Source organism: Rosa chinensis, chromosome 6, assembly GCF_002994745.2.
Source record: "Rosa chinensis cultivar Old Blush chromosome 6, RchiOBHm-V2, whole genome shotgun sequence".
NCBI lineage: Eukaryota > Viridiplantae > Streptophyta > Magnoliopsida > Rosales > Rosaceae > Rosa > Rosa chinensis.
The window spans coordinates 57,101,787-57,113,637 of NC_037093.1; positions in this window are offsets into that span (position 1 = coordinate 57,101,787).

The window sequence follows — 11,851 nt, forward strand, 5'->3', positions numbered from 1 at the left end:
GGTGATTTTGTACCCTCTGTGGTGTATTACCTTGCTATGTCCAGCACGGGAGGGCCTTGTTCCTCGATTTTTCTCTTATTTTCTTCTCACTGTCAGACATTCCCTCACGTTTCCAAATCAAAAATCAATCAACCCCATAACAAATCTCTTCTCTCCATCCTCAAACTCCAGGAGGTTTCATATGGCTGCAATTACAAAGTGCAAGTCACTTACCTAGGTGAGTATGGGTGCTCACGCATGGGTATTTTACCCCCCATTCTCCATTGTTACTGTTCTTGTTCTGGTTCTTTGTGTTGGATCTCGAATCCTGTTCGGCAGCCATGACTTCTTCTTCGTCTTGATGGTGGAGGAAATGATGTTGTTGTGAGGGATTTCATCCCTTTGGTTGTTGTTTGTATTTTGATTTGTGTATTGGGAGTTGGATGGCATCGGTTCACCATTACCGATTTTCTGGTTGTTCAGTTACGGCGTCTCTTCGACGAAGGTTCGTGGGCTGGGCCTCTTATTGGGCAGTAGCTAGGGTATTAGTAGTGGGCTAGGCCTCTTATTGGGCCTATGCTTTAGTTTTTACTGTTTTGATGATTAGTTTCCTAATACTAGCTCTTTTGGAGCCGAGGAGGAAATTAATTTTGGGGCTGTGACCACTTACCCAATTTCAGCTTAAAAATTGCCCACTTGCTTCACTAAGAGTTTTCTAACCCCATTTACCTAATTCAACATCTACTGACAGTTTTGCCCCTATTAATCAAATTGAAACTCATAGATCTCTCTCCTATCAGACTCTCTCTCTCAGACTCTCTCTCTCTCTCTCTCTCTCTCTCTCTCTCTCTCTCTCTCTCTCTCTCTCTCTCTCTCTCTCTCTCTCTCTCTCTCTCTCTCTCTCTCTCTCTCTCTCTCCAGCCGACAGTGGCGACCACGCCTTCTTCGTCTACCTCAAGCTCGACGCCGGCTAGCACATCCCAAGCCCCATCTTCCCGTCAATCGCCGAACACCGTTCTGGTGCCAATCACCGATCTGGTGCTGACCACCCTCAATCACCGATCACAGATCTGAAGCTCCCATCTCGCTGCGGTGCCGGAACCTCACCAAACTAAGACCGGTCGGAGATGGGCTGCAGGTGAGCGACTGAAGAAGAGGACCTGGAGAAGACGAAGGCGGAGATGGGACCGGTCGGAAATGGGCTGCAGGTGAGCGACTGGAGATGGGCTGCGTCGGGGCTGGGACCGGTCGGAGATGGGCTGCAGGTGAGCGACTGGAGAAGACGAAGGCGGTCCGGTCGGAATCGGGCTGGAGGAGCATGGGTGTCCACAGGGGAAGCGTGGGTGGCCGAAGAAAAATTCTGATGGTTTTTTTTTTTTTTTTTTTTTTTTTTTTTTTTTTTTTCTGATTTCGATGGGAAGAGCTCCAAGAATGGGGAAGGAAAAAAAAAGAAGAAAAAAAATGAACGTTTACAATTGAACATATAAATTGATCAATTGTGTCTGTAGTGTATTCATTTTGGTTCACTTGAGGGCAATAATATGATTATTGGGGCAATAATATGAGTATTGGAGGGCAATAATAAGATTACTGAGGGGCAATTGTAACGTCCCGAACCTAAATTTACCAGTTTACAAGTCTTTCGATGGGTAAACGACATTTACATTTACTTTTTGGCTTCGTTTCGACATTTTAGGGGGCCCTAAAAGTTGACTTTTTGTTCGGGTCAAAATTTGAGAAAATTTCCTTCATGAAAGTTGTAGTGGACGTTAAACCGAGCGCGTGCATATGTGGTATGTAAAAATCGGAGTTCTTATGCGAAAGTTATACACGAAAATATGAAAGTTACTGTTCACAGTAAGTAGTATATATTTGAATTTCTACTGTTGGCCGGTAACTTTTCTTTTTTCTCTCTCTCTCCTCCTCCCCTGCGTTTTTCTCTCTCCTTTCGGCGATCTGCAGCTCCGGCACTTCCTCGTTTTCCAGCCACCTGGTGGTGCAAGGTTGATATCAGTAGACTCGTCTCCTCCTCCTCTTGACGCTGGCAGTGGTAACTCACGGCGGTTTGGCCGGAAAACGACGCATCGAGCATTGGAAGTTTACTGTAGCAGTTTAAGTCAACGCCATTTTCTTCCTATTCCGGCCACCCCAGACGATAAAGTTTGGTTCTTTGGAAGCGCCTTAGGATGTAGATGCTACCCCCTGAATCTTGTGCACCGATTTGAAGCATGGAGGAAGAACTGATGGCTGGAAGATTTCGATCACTATTCACGGTTCGAGTTCAAGCTTCTCCTTAATTGTTGAGGTACTTCTACTAATTTTCTGACTTTGTCTCAGTTGAGAAAGTTGTTGGGTCTGTTAAGTAGGTGCTGCTACCAAAGTTTGGTGGCCATCGGAGTTGGTGGCGGTAGCAGCGGCGCCGCCACTGTGGGCGGCGGTTGCAATGTGTAGGACAGTGTTTTGATTCTAGTTTTTAGCCTATTAAATCCTATAAATGTTGTAGAGCTTGTATGTGAAGTTTGGTGAATTTTGGAGGAATTTGGAATTATTTGTGATTTTCCGAAGTTTGGAGTTTTGTGATTGAATTGTGGGAAATCCGGCCGTCGGATTTCCCTCGTTTTCGTTGTGGAATATGTAAATCGAGGAATTGGTGTTAATGGTGAAGTTTGGATTATATTGGAGAAGAAATGAAAATGTTGATTTTTGAGAATAGGACATTGGAATCGTATTTAAATTCCGGATTGTTATTTACGAACTATAATTGTATACAGGGCGACGTGCCGAGCTACTGCTCGACGTAGGAAACCGGTAGCGTGGTCGCCTAAATAGTACTGTGAGTGGACATTTATTTTAAATTAATTGTGCATGCAGTATATTAGCATTTTCCGATTGAGATTTAATTTATAATTTGAATTATTGAGTTTTATGGTTTTATGAGATTTAGTTTATTGAGTTTTATTTATGAATTACGAGGTTAGTATTGAAATTCCTTCCCGAGGGCTTTCAATAGATTTTCAAGCTAATTATTTATGAGTTATTGAGTTGGGAAATGATTTTCTGGAAGTGATTGATCAAGAAAATATTATGAGAATTATTGATTTCAAATATCAGTTTATATGATGATATACGAGTACAAAGGATTTAGCAAATATTTGAGCATGATTGAATTGTCGAGATTTATTGAGTTTTGAGCTCCGCACTTATCAGCTTTGAGTTAGATTGGGATTTCTTTCCGAAAGCATTTATTGGTTTATAGAGTATTTGTTTTTATGCTTTCGAGGATTTATTGAGATTTGAGTTAGCAAGATAGCGAGATAATCCTGAGTTATGCTTTCGGTGAATTGTTAATGATTTATTGAAGTAATATCGAGTTTCTTTCCGAAGGCAAGTAATTGAAAGAGGTTGTTTCCAGTTTATTGAGGAGGCTATCAGTCAACGCATGCATGCATTACCTAGTTGGCAGTCCCTTCTAGGTAATAGTCTGGTTGGCAGTCCTTTCTAGACTACAGCCCGGTTGGCAGTCCCTTCCGATACGTCACCTGTTTGGCAGTCCCTTCCAGATGACATGAGGTAGTTAGTCGGCAGTCCCGTCTACTACCTGTGGTTAGTTGGCAGTCTCTTCTATCCACCGCCTCCTGTTCCGGTTGGCAGTCCCTTCCGATGCGTCATCTGGGTGGCAGTCCCTCCCAGATGGCATGAGATGACTAGACAGCAGTCCTTTCTAGTCATCAAGCAAGCCTCTTGAAAATGATGTTTTAAAAAGGATTGAGGATGAGATTTTAAGAGATTGCAGTAAAGATGATGATTAAAAGTATTTCTAAGATTGTTACTGCATGCGAGGTTTTAGAGAATAACTTGGGAAAGCATTAAGTTTTACTTATTCATTCGAAATTACTTATTTTTCGTCCACTCACTCTAACGATTTTTAAATGTTTTCCCCTAGGCCCTTCGGTTTTAAATGCCCAGTTTGCAGGCCAGTTTAGCTTGAGGTCGAGCGTATATGGGGTTGAGGCATAGCTGTCATAGCTTCCGCATTATAAGAGTATTAGTCCTTTATCTTGTATTCTATTCTTTTGTACGCCTGTACATTAGATTGCTCTGATAAACCAGGATATTGATATTCTTAAGTTTTTAATTGTTTGTGAAATGGGAGACGTTGTGATACGGGGAGCAGGGTGGCTCCCGAAGAATAAGGGTGGATTATTTTTTTGAAGTGTAAATGTCTTTCTACAGGTTTTTGGGTAGTTCACTTTTAGAGGGAGTTCCGCCAAATTTTTGGTAGAATAAATTGGGTTAATGCTCATACACCCCAAATTTGGGAAAATACTTCTCATACACCCCAGTGTATTATTTTTGTTCTCTTTTACACAACTTTTTCTCACTTTCTTTCCTACCTACCCGTCTTTTCAAAATCCCTACCATTAGTACCCCTTTGTTGTTTTGGTCTGTTAGAGTCTGCATCTGCATATGTCTCTTTCATAAATTTATGTTGTTTTAGAAACGTGGTGGGCCCATCAGAGTTTGTTTCATTTGAATATATATGAAGCTGACAGTCATCCTCTAATTCGAAAGGTAAACAGTATAATTTACTATTCATAATTTCAATTGTAGACAGACTTGAGCTTGTCGCTATATGCAAACATACTACTAAAGAACTGCAGAAAGAGAGAGAAAAACTGAGAAAATTAAAAACCTATCGGGACAGCCTTGATAGAGAATCTCCCAATTACTGGGATATTATTTATAGACTTCAGACTAGAATCTATAAAATAGAAGAAGAGATAGAAAATCTCCTATATGTTCTGGAAGAGGAACAAAAACCTCTGAATTATTTGAGCATTGGTTAGATCCGCACACCACTGGTATCAGAGCTTGTAAAAGGCTCAAAGGAGAACCCCTCCTTAATGGGGACAATGTCAGAATTGTTACTAGAGAAAATAAATTCTCTACTAAAAGCTTCTGATGAGAAATATCAGAAGATGTTACTAGAAATATCTAGATGTCAGTCGACACTAGAAACAATACCTGCTATAATCCACCAATTAGAAAGATTGGAAAACAAACTGGATTATATCAAAGATCTTCCAAAAACGGAAGAAGAAAGACTGACAAGTGTCAGTAGAAAAATCAAAGAACAGCAAAAAACGCTGGAAACTATACTGAAGGACAAGAAATTGCCTACAGTAAAAAAGAAGACTAATGGGTTCAAACCATTAGAGAAACCAGACTCAAATCGTGTTCCTAACATGATTTTTCTGGAACCATCTACTAGTCAGACTAGTATCCGGTATGAAAATCCGGAGAATACAGAAAAAAGAGAAATGAAGATGTTAAGCATCTTTGGAAAAAAGAAAGGAGTTCAACTCCTAAATTCTGAAGAATTTGAATACAATGAAATCGAGCATGAGGTAAAAAACTCCTCAATTCCAAAGCTAGATTTCAAACAGATCTACCGACGGGGAACATTTGACCTGATGGACAGCCATCATTTCAAAATACTTGAATTCACAACCCCTTCAACAACAGGAGAAACAGATCTCTTAATGATCACCCCTGCTGAAGTTGCCAGAGCACAAGCAAAGCAATACCAATTTATGCACATTGGAGCAGTCCAAGTCGGCATAAAACTATTGGCAAGAGAAGGCATCAACTGTTCAGTCCTATGTGTCCTGCAAGACAACAGATTGACAGACTTCCAAGCTAGTCTGTTGGGAACTCTAGAAGCATCACTATGCAACCAGGTAGCATATTTCAACTGCTTCCCCAACTTTTCAACCAGCTTGAAGGATGCAGCCCACTGCCTCAGACTGAGAGTCAAGACAGACGGGATCTCAATGAAAGAAGAAATGCAAGAATTGGCAATAGTATACAGAGTGTACTATAAACTGATGAGCACCACAGTGGAACCAAAGACAAGGATCTCCAACATCCCTGGTCTCACTACTGGATTCCTCACCAGCCAGAAGAACCATTCACAGCAGATTCACAAGGTTGCTTGGAATGAAGTAACTTTTCCTATTGAATGGAAACTGTCCGGTCCAAAAAAACTGCCGGAAAGAGCAAAAGCAAAGATCTACGAGAGTAGACGCACTGGAGAAATCAGCCTCAACTTTGAAGATCACAGGAAAAGTGATGTCTGTCCTGAAAACATCAGGATAAATAGCAATCTTCTGAGAAGAAGTTACAGCACCAGAGAAGCCGGTGTCAGTGGTACAAAACCCACTTTTGAAGAATCAATATCAGAAGAAGATCTGGAAGCTGATCTATGCAGACCAGTCCATATGCTCAGAGCTAAGAAGCTTTATGATCTTTACAAAGAAGCTGAGAATTGTGAAAGTCCTGAACGATTAGAAAAACTAATCGAAGAAATGAATGAATTCAAATGCAGAAAGACAAGAAAAGTCTTTCCTTATCAAGATGTTGAAATGGAAGAAGGAGGAAGCTCCAGAACTTTCATAAAAAAAGAAACAAGGGAAATGAAACTCCCAGTTCAGAAAGCCCCCACGGGTAAAAAAGGAGAAAGAAATTCTCAAAGATTCGTCCCCGAGGACAATCTGCCAAGAGTTCCGATCACGAACTATGGCATCTGGTTGAATCTAGACAAGAGTCTAGACAAAAGAAAAACCATTGACCAATGGGTAGATAGCCTGATGATGGCTTCTGCACTGACCCTTGGAAAATTTGAAGCACCAGATTTGCAGGTGTACTATGAAACTACTCTCACTGGAGTAGCAAAAAAGTACTACCTATCTTTCAAGGAAACTACCAGAGGAAGAGACTGGCTTGAAGAGATAAAAAATTCAAAGTCTCCGTATGATTTTGCAGTACCCCTGTACGATCAATTCTGTGGAGATCTCTCAAACCTGAGTGAGAAAGCCAAAGAAACGGCAAAGTCGAATATCTATGCTCTCAAGATCTGTGACATGAGATATTTCGAAGAATACCTGAATGAATTTCAGGAATATTACTGTACAATTGGTGAACTAGAGAATACTGATCTAGTTAATCTGTTGCACAGAAAGCTCCCTGAACCATGGAGAACAGCTGTGAGAGAAAGCATAGCTGAAAAACCAATTGAACGATTTTCAGTTGGAGGAATTGCCGACAGAATCCGGCAACTACTGAAGGAGCAATGCAAAGCCAATCTTAGAGCTAAGATGGCCAAGAAGCAACTCAAAGGAGTTGAAAATTTCTGTTACGGAATACTGGATATGCCCACAAACTGGGGATGTCATGAATCCAAATTCCACAGAAAGAAGAAAAAAGAAAAATATTACTCGAAAAAATTCAAAAGGAGTAATCAGAGAAAGAATTGGAGATTCAAGAAAAGCTCCAATTACAAGAAGCAACAGGATGAAGATCCAAAAAAGAAATTCTTCAAGAAAAGAAGAATACTCAGCAGCATAAACAACCTAGCAAGAAAGCTTGCAGATGTTGGTTGTGTAAAGCTGAAGGGCACTATGCCAATGAATGCCCAGAAAAGGGTAACAGATCTACTAAAGCTCTCTTTGAAGAATATGAGCAAATAGTAGAGGTAGCAAACATGAAAGGCTACGAAATAGCCTATTCTGATGATGAAGATGACGACAGGTCAGTCTATTCTGCCTGGTCTGAAGAAGAAGAAAGTTCATCAGAAGAGTCTGAGATAGATTATGAAGTAGAGTACTTCGAATCCAGACAAATGAACGTTTTGAAAGTCAAAAACTGGGAAGAAAGCAAGACAGAATCCTTCATGTCTTCTTATCAGGTGAACCCTGGTTCATTCGTCTGTGACTACTGTTTATGTCACGAGAAGAATGGTCTCCCTATGTTCTGTGAAGAATCTAAAAAGACGTATCACAAAGAATGCTTCATAGCTGAAGCAAGAAGAAAAACCAAGAATGGTCTTGTCAGCCAATGGGTTGAGCAAGAATATGAAGAGTATTTCGCTGAGAAAAAAGTGAAAGACGTTGAAACTCTGTTCCAGGAAACCATGGAACAAACAAAGAATGTTGCAACAACTGTAGTCCAAGAAACGACTATGGAACAACCATCTTCCTCAGAAATAAAGGAAGAAATCATCGGTGAAGAAACAATCGATGAAGATATTGAACTGGTTGAAACACCAGAAAATGTTCATCTCTTAGAAAGACAAGAGATAACTGCGGATACTGATACATGGGATCTACTTGGCCAACCTTCCGGCAAGTTTGATTACAAAGTCAGATATGATCCTCCCCCCTGGTTCAGTAATCCAGACAGCAAGGAAATAACTCCTACAGATTGGGATGATGATGACAAATCACCCACTCAGGAAAATGTTCCAGAAGAATGTAAACCATTCATTCCAACGGAACAAGCTCAAGAAAATGAGCCTCACCAATCAAAAGTCGTCTCTACAAGTAGATACAGCAACTACATAGAGATCGGACTCAAGTTCCCTGATCACAGGAAATATCATCTACATGCTTTTGTAGATAATGGATCAGGCTTTACTGTTGCAAAGAGATTTGCAATTCCAGAAGAACTCTGGAACGAAGACAAGAAAAAGTCAGCTACTGGTGTTACATTTGATGGAAGCCATCTCACCATGAAGAAAGTAGCAAAAAATGTTCATATCACCATTGGTGGAGGAACATTTATCATCCAGAATGTTTGGCAATCTGAAGGCAAAGGATCTGATTTCTTGTTGGGCAATGATTTTATTCTCCAACAACGATTCATTCAGGATGAAGAAGCGATAGGCTTCAGGAAAGGAGAACGGGTGTTCTGGGCTGACCGCCTCACACATGCATTCAGTGTGGCCGGTCCCGGTTTTACTACTCAGTATCAGAGATCGCAACAGAATAGTGGTGATCTTACCCCCTACAAACCCAAAATTCAACCCATACTCCAAATCAAACAACAAGAAGAACTGCTTGTTGAAGAATCTTCAGAAGAAGAAGAAGAAGCTAGTAAAGATGAAGAAGCTAGTTTCATCCATGAGCACAACCTCAAGCACTTTCAGAACAAGCTTGAGTCTCAACAAACTCCCACTCTTGACAAAATCAAGAAACTACTCGAGCAGAATGTGGATACAAATCCTCAGAAGTTTTGGGAAAAAGACCCAGTGGTCTGTGAATTGAGATTGCATGACATGAATGCTATCTGCCATGTCAAAGCCATTCCTCAGTACAAAGAGGAAGATCAAAAAGAATTCCGAAGTGATATTAAAGATCTCCTGAAGAAGAGATTAATTCAACCTTCCACTAGCCCTCATCATGGAGCATTCTACGTGAGAAATCATGCAGAGAATCTAAGAGGAAAAGCTAGAATGGTTATTGACTATAGAGATGTCAATAAGAAGACTGTCAAAGACGGATATCAGATTGCTCAAGTCAGAGTCCTGATCAACCAGCTCAGAGGAGCTAAAGTCTTTTCGAAATTCGATGCAAAGTCGGGTTTCTGGCAGGTCAAGATGCATCCTGAGAGTGTACCTCTCACTGCATTTGGAACACCACAAGGTCATTACGAGTGGCTGGTAATGCCTTTTGGTCTCAAGCAAGCTCCCTCAATCTTTCAAAGAAAGATGGACAACATCTTCAAGCATGTAGCGGAGTTCTGCGTCGTCTACATAGATGACATCCTGGTCTTCTCCAAAAACAGAGAAGAACACATGAAGCACCTCCACGAGGTAGCAAAGCTGATAGTCCAGCATGGAATTATCCTAGGTGAGAAGAAAATCTTCTTTATCCTCGATGAAGTTGATTTCCTAGGAATAAACATCAAGAATGGAGTCATAAAACTCCAACCTCACATCCTTGAAAAGATCTGGAAGTTTCCAGACAAAATTCCTGATGCTAAGAGTCTAGAGAGATTCCTTGGTGTCATAAATTATGGGAGAGATTTCATCCCTAGAATCTCAGGGTTAACAGCAATGTTATCTCCCAAGACAAGTTCCAAAAGGAAATGGAACTTCACAGAAGATGATGAAAAGATCGTGAAGCAGATAAAAAACCTCTGCAAGAACCTCCCTCCTCTTCAACAACCAGAAGAGAATGATGAAATTATCCTCCAGACAGATGCGAGTGATAATTACTGGTCCGGTGTTGTTCTGGCGAGAGCGCCTGGAACTAACATTGAAAAGATCTGCAAATTTTGTAGTGGCAAGTTCAGCCCTGCAGAACTGAATTATCCCACAGGGGAAAAAGAAATTTTAGCTGTCAAGAAAACGATTTTAAATTCTCCAGCTTATCTGGGAAAAACCTTTACTGTCCGCACCGATTGTGCTAGAGTAAAGAATTTTAAAAATTTCAAACTTGACAAAGCTGCTGATAGGGGAAGATTAGCCAACTGGCAATTGTTTCTTAACCAATATGATTATACTGTTGAATTAATTGCAGGAAACAAGAACTATCTTCCAGACGCATTGACCAGAGGACTGGCAATGTTCAGCCAAAGAGAAGACGACGAAGGTCGTAATCCCAGAAGCAGAAGGACTGGGAAAGAACAGGAACCTGAAGAAGATCCAAAAGAAACCAAGGAGAAAATCCTTAAAAGGTTTCTGCTAAGCTCAAAAGGCTTGGCTCCAACTGATCAATCCCAGGGTAAAGGATTGGCTAGCCCGTCTCAAACGGCAGACGGTAAAGGCACATCAAGACCGTTGACGGCTGCTGCTTTGCCAAAAAGCAGACCAACTCCTAGTGGAGTTATAAATGTTTTTAATTACGAATTAAGAACTTTTGATACTCCTGTGTTCAGAACTGGCAGGAGACTAGCGTATCACCAGAAGGCAATCCTGGATAATCTCTTATTTGCCTTTCAAGAAAGAAGCAGTGGATTAATGTTCCCAGCTCTGTTTGCATTAGCTGAAGAACTCTACGAGAATGGTAGACCACAAGGTGAAGAGCTTCATACACAGCAGAGTGCTGTAAGGAAAGAAAAACTATCCTTCCTCGAAAGTCCAGAAAGTGCTAGGGTCCCTATCATAGCACTCAATGAATCAGACTGGTATGAATTCCATAATCTGATAGGAAGGCACAATCCTGAAAACCTAGTTCCTCCAACCCTCTTTATTGTCTCAGGACCATATGTTGGAAGATACCTGGTAAATGTTCAGAGTGAACATCCTCAAGAACACAAGCTATGGCTTGTTGAAAATGGTTTTGTCCATAATTTATGGACTAAAACTAATGATGATCTAAGAGGCTTGCCGCCTATTATTGTCAACACGGTCAAGAACATCAGAAAAGACAACTGTATGCTTCGTCTGAAGTTCAGATCCACACCTCCTGAATGGATCCAGAAGACAGATGGTGAAGTTGAATATATTCCTCCATATCATTATGTGAGAATTATTCAAAGAAGATATCTTCAACCAGCCTGTGTAGCATACAACGGCCAACCGAACTCTAGCATTCCTTGGATGAAGGCCATGGCTCTTGACTACATCAAAAAGATCATCTCTGAAGACAGCAACAACACATTCCTGGCAGCAGGAGAAAAGACAATTATCACTGCTTACGATCATCCTGACGTAGTCAGCAGCGATATATTCCTATCTCTAACCAGAAAAGAGATAGACTCAACAATGGCATGCATGAGTTGGGTGGAAAAGCTTGAAAATGACAACCACTACAAGATGTATGTTGATACAGACGTCGAGGATAATGCAACAACAACTCGCATGGCCCAGACAGACAACAACTCCTTTGTCTTTGGCCACAATTCTGAAACGGACGAGAACATGTGAAGCTACAGGTGAAGAATCGGCACCAAAATAGCAACTGTAGAACTTTAGACTTTTCTAAAGCTACTTTTGCTTTTTCCTTTTCAAAAAGAAAAGGTTAAGTGAAAAACATTTCACTTTTTCCTTTTGCTTTTCCCTGACCAACCTCCACCAGCAGAAGCACTA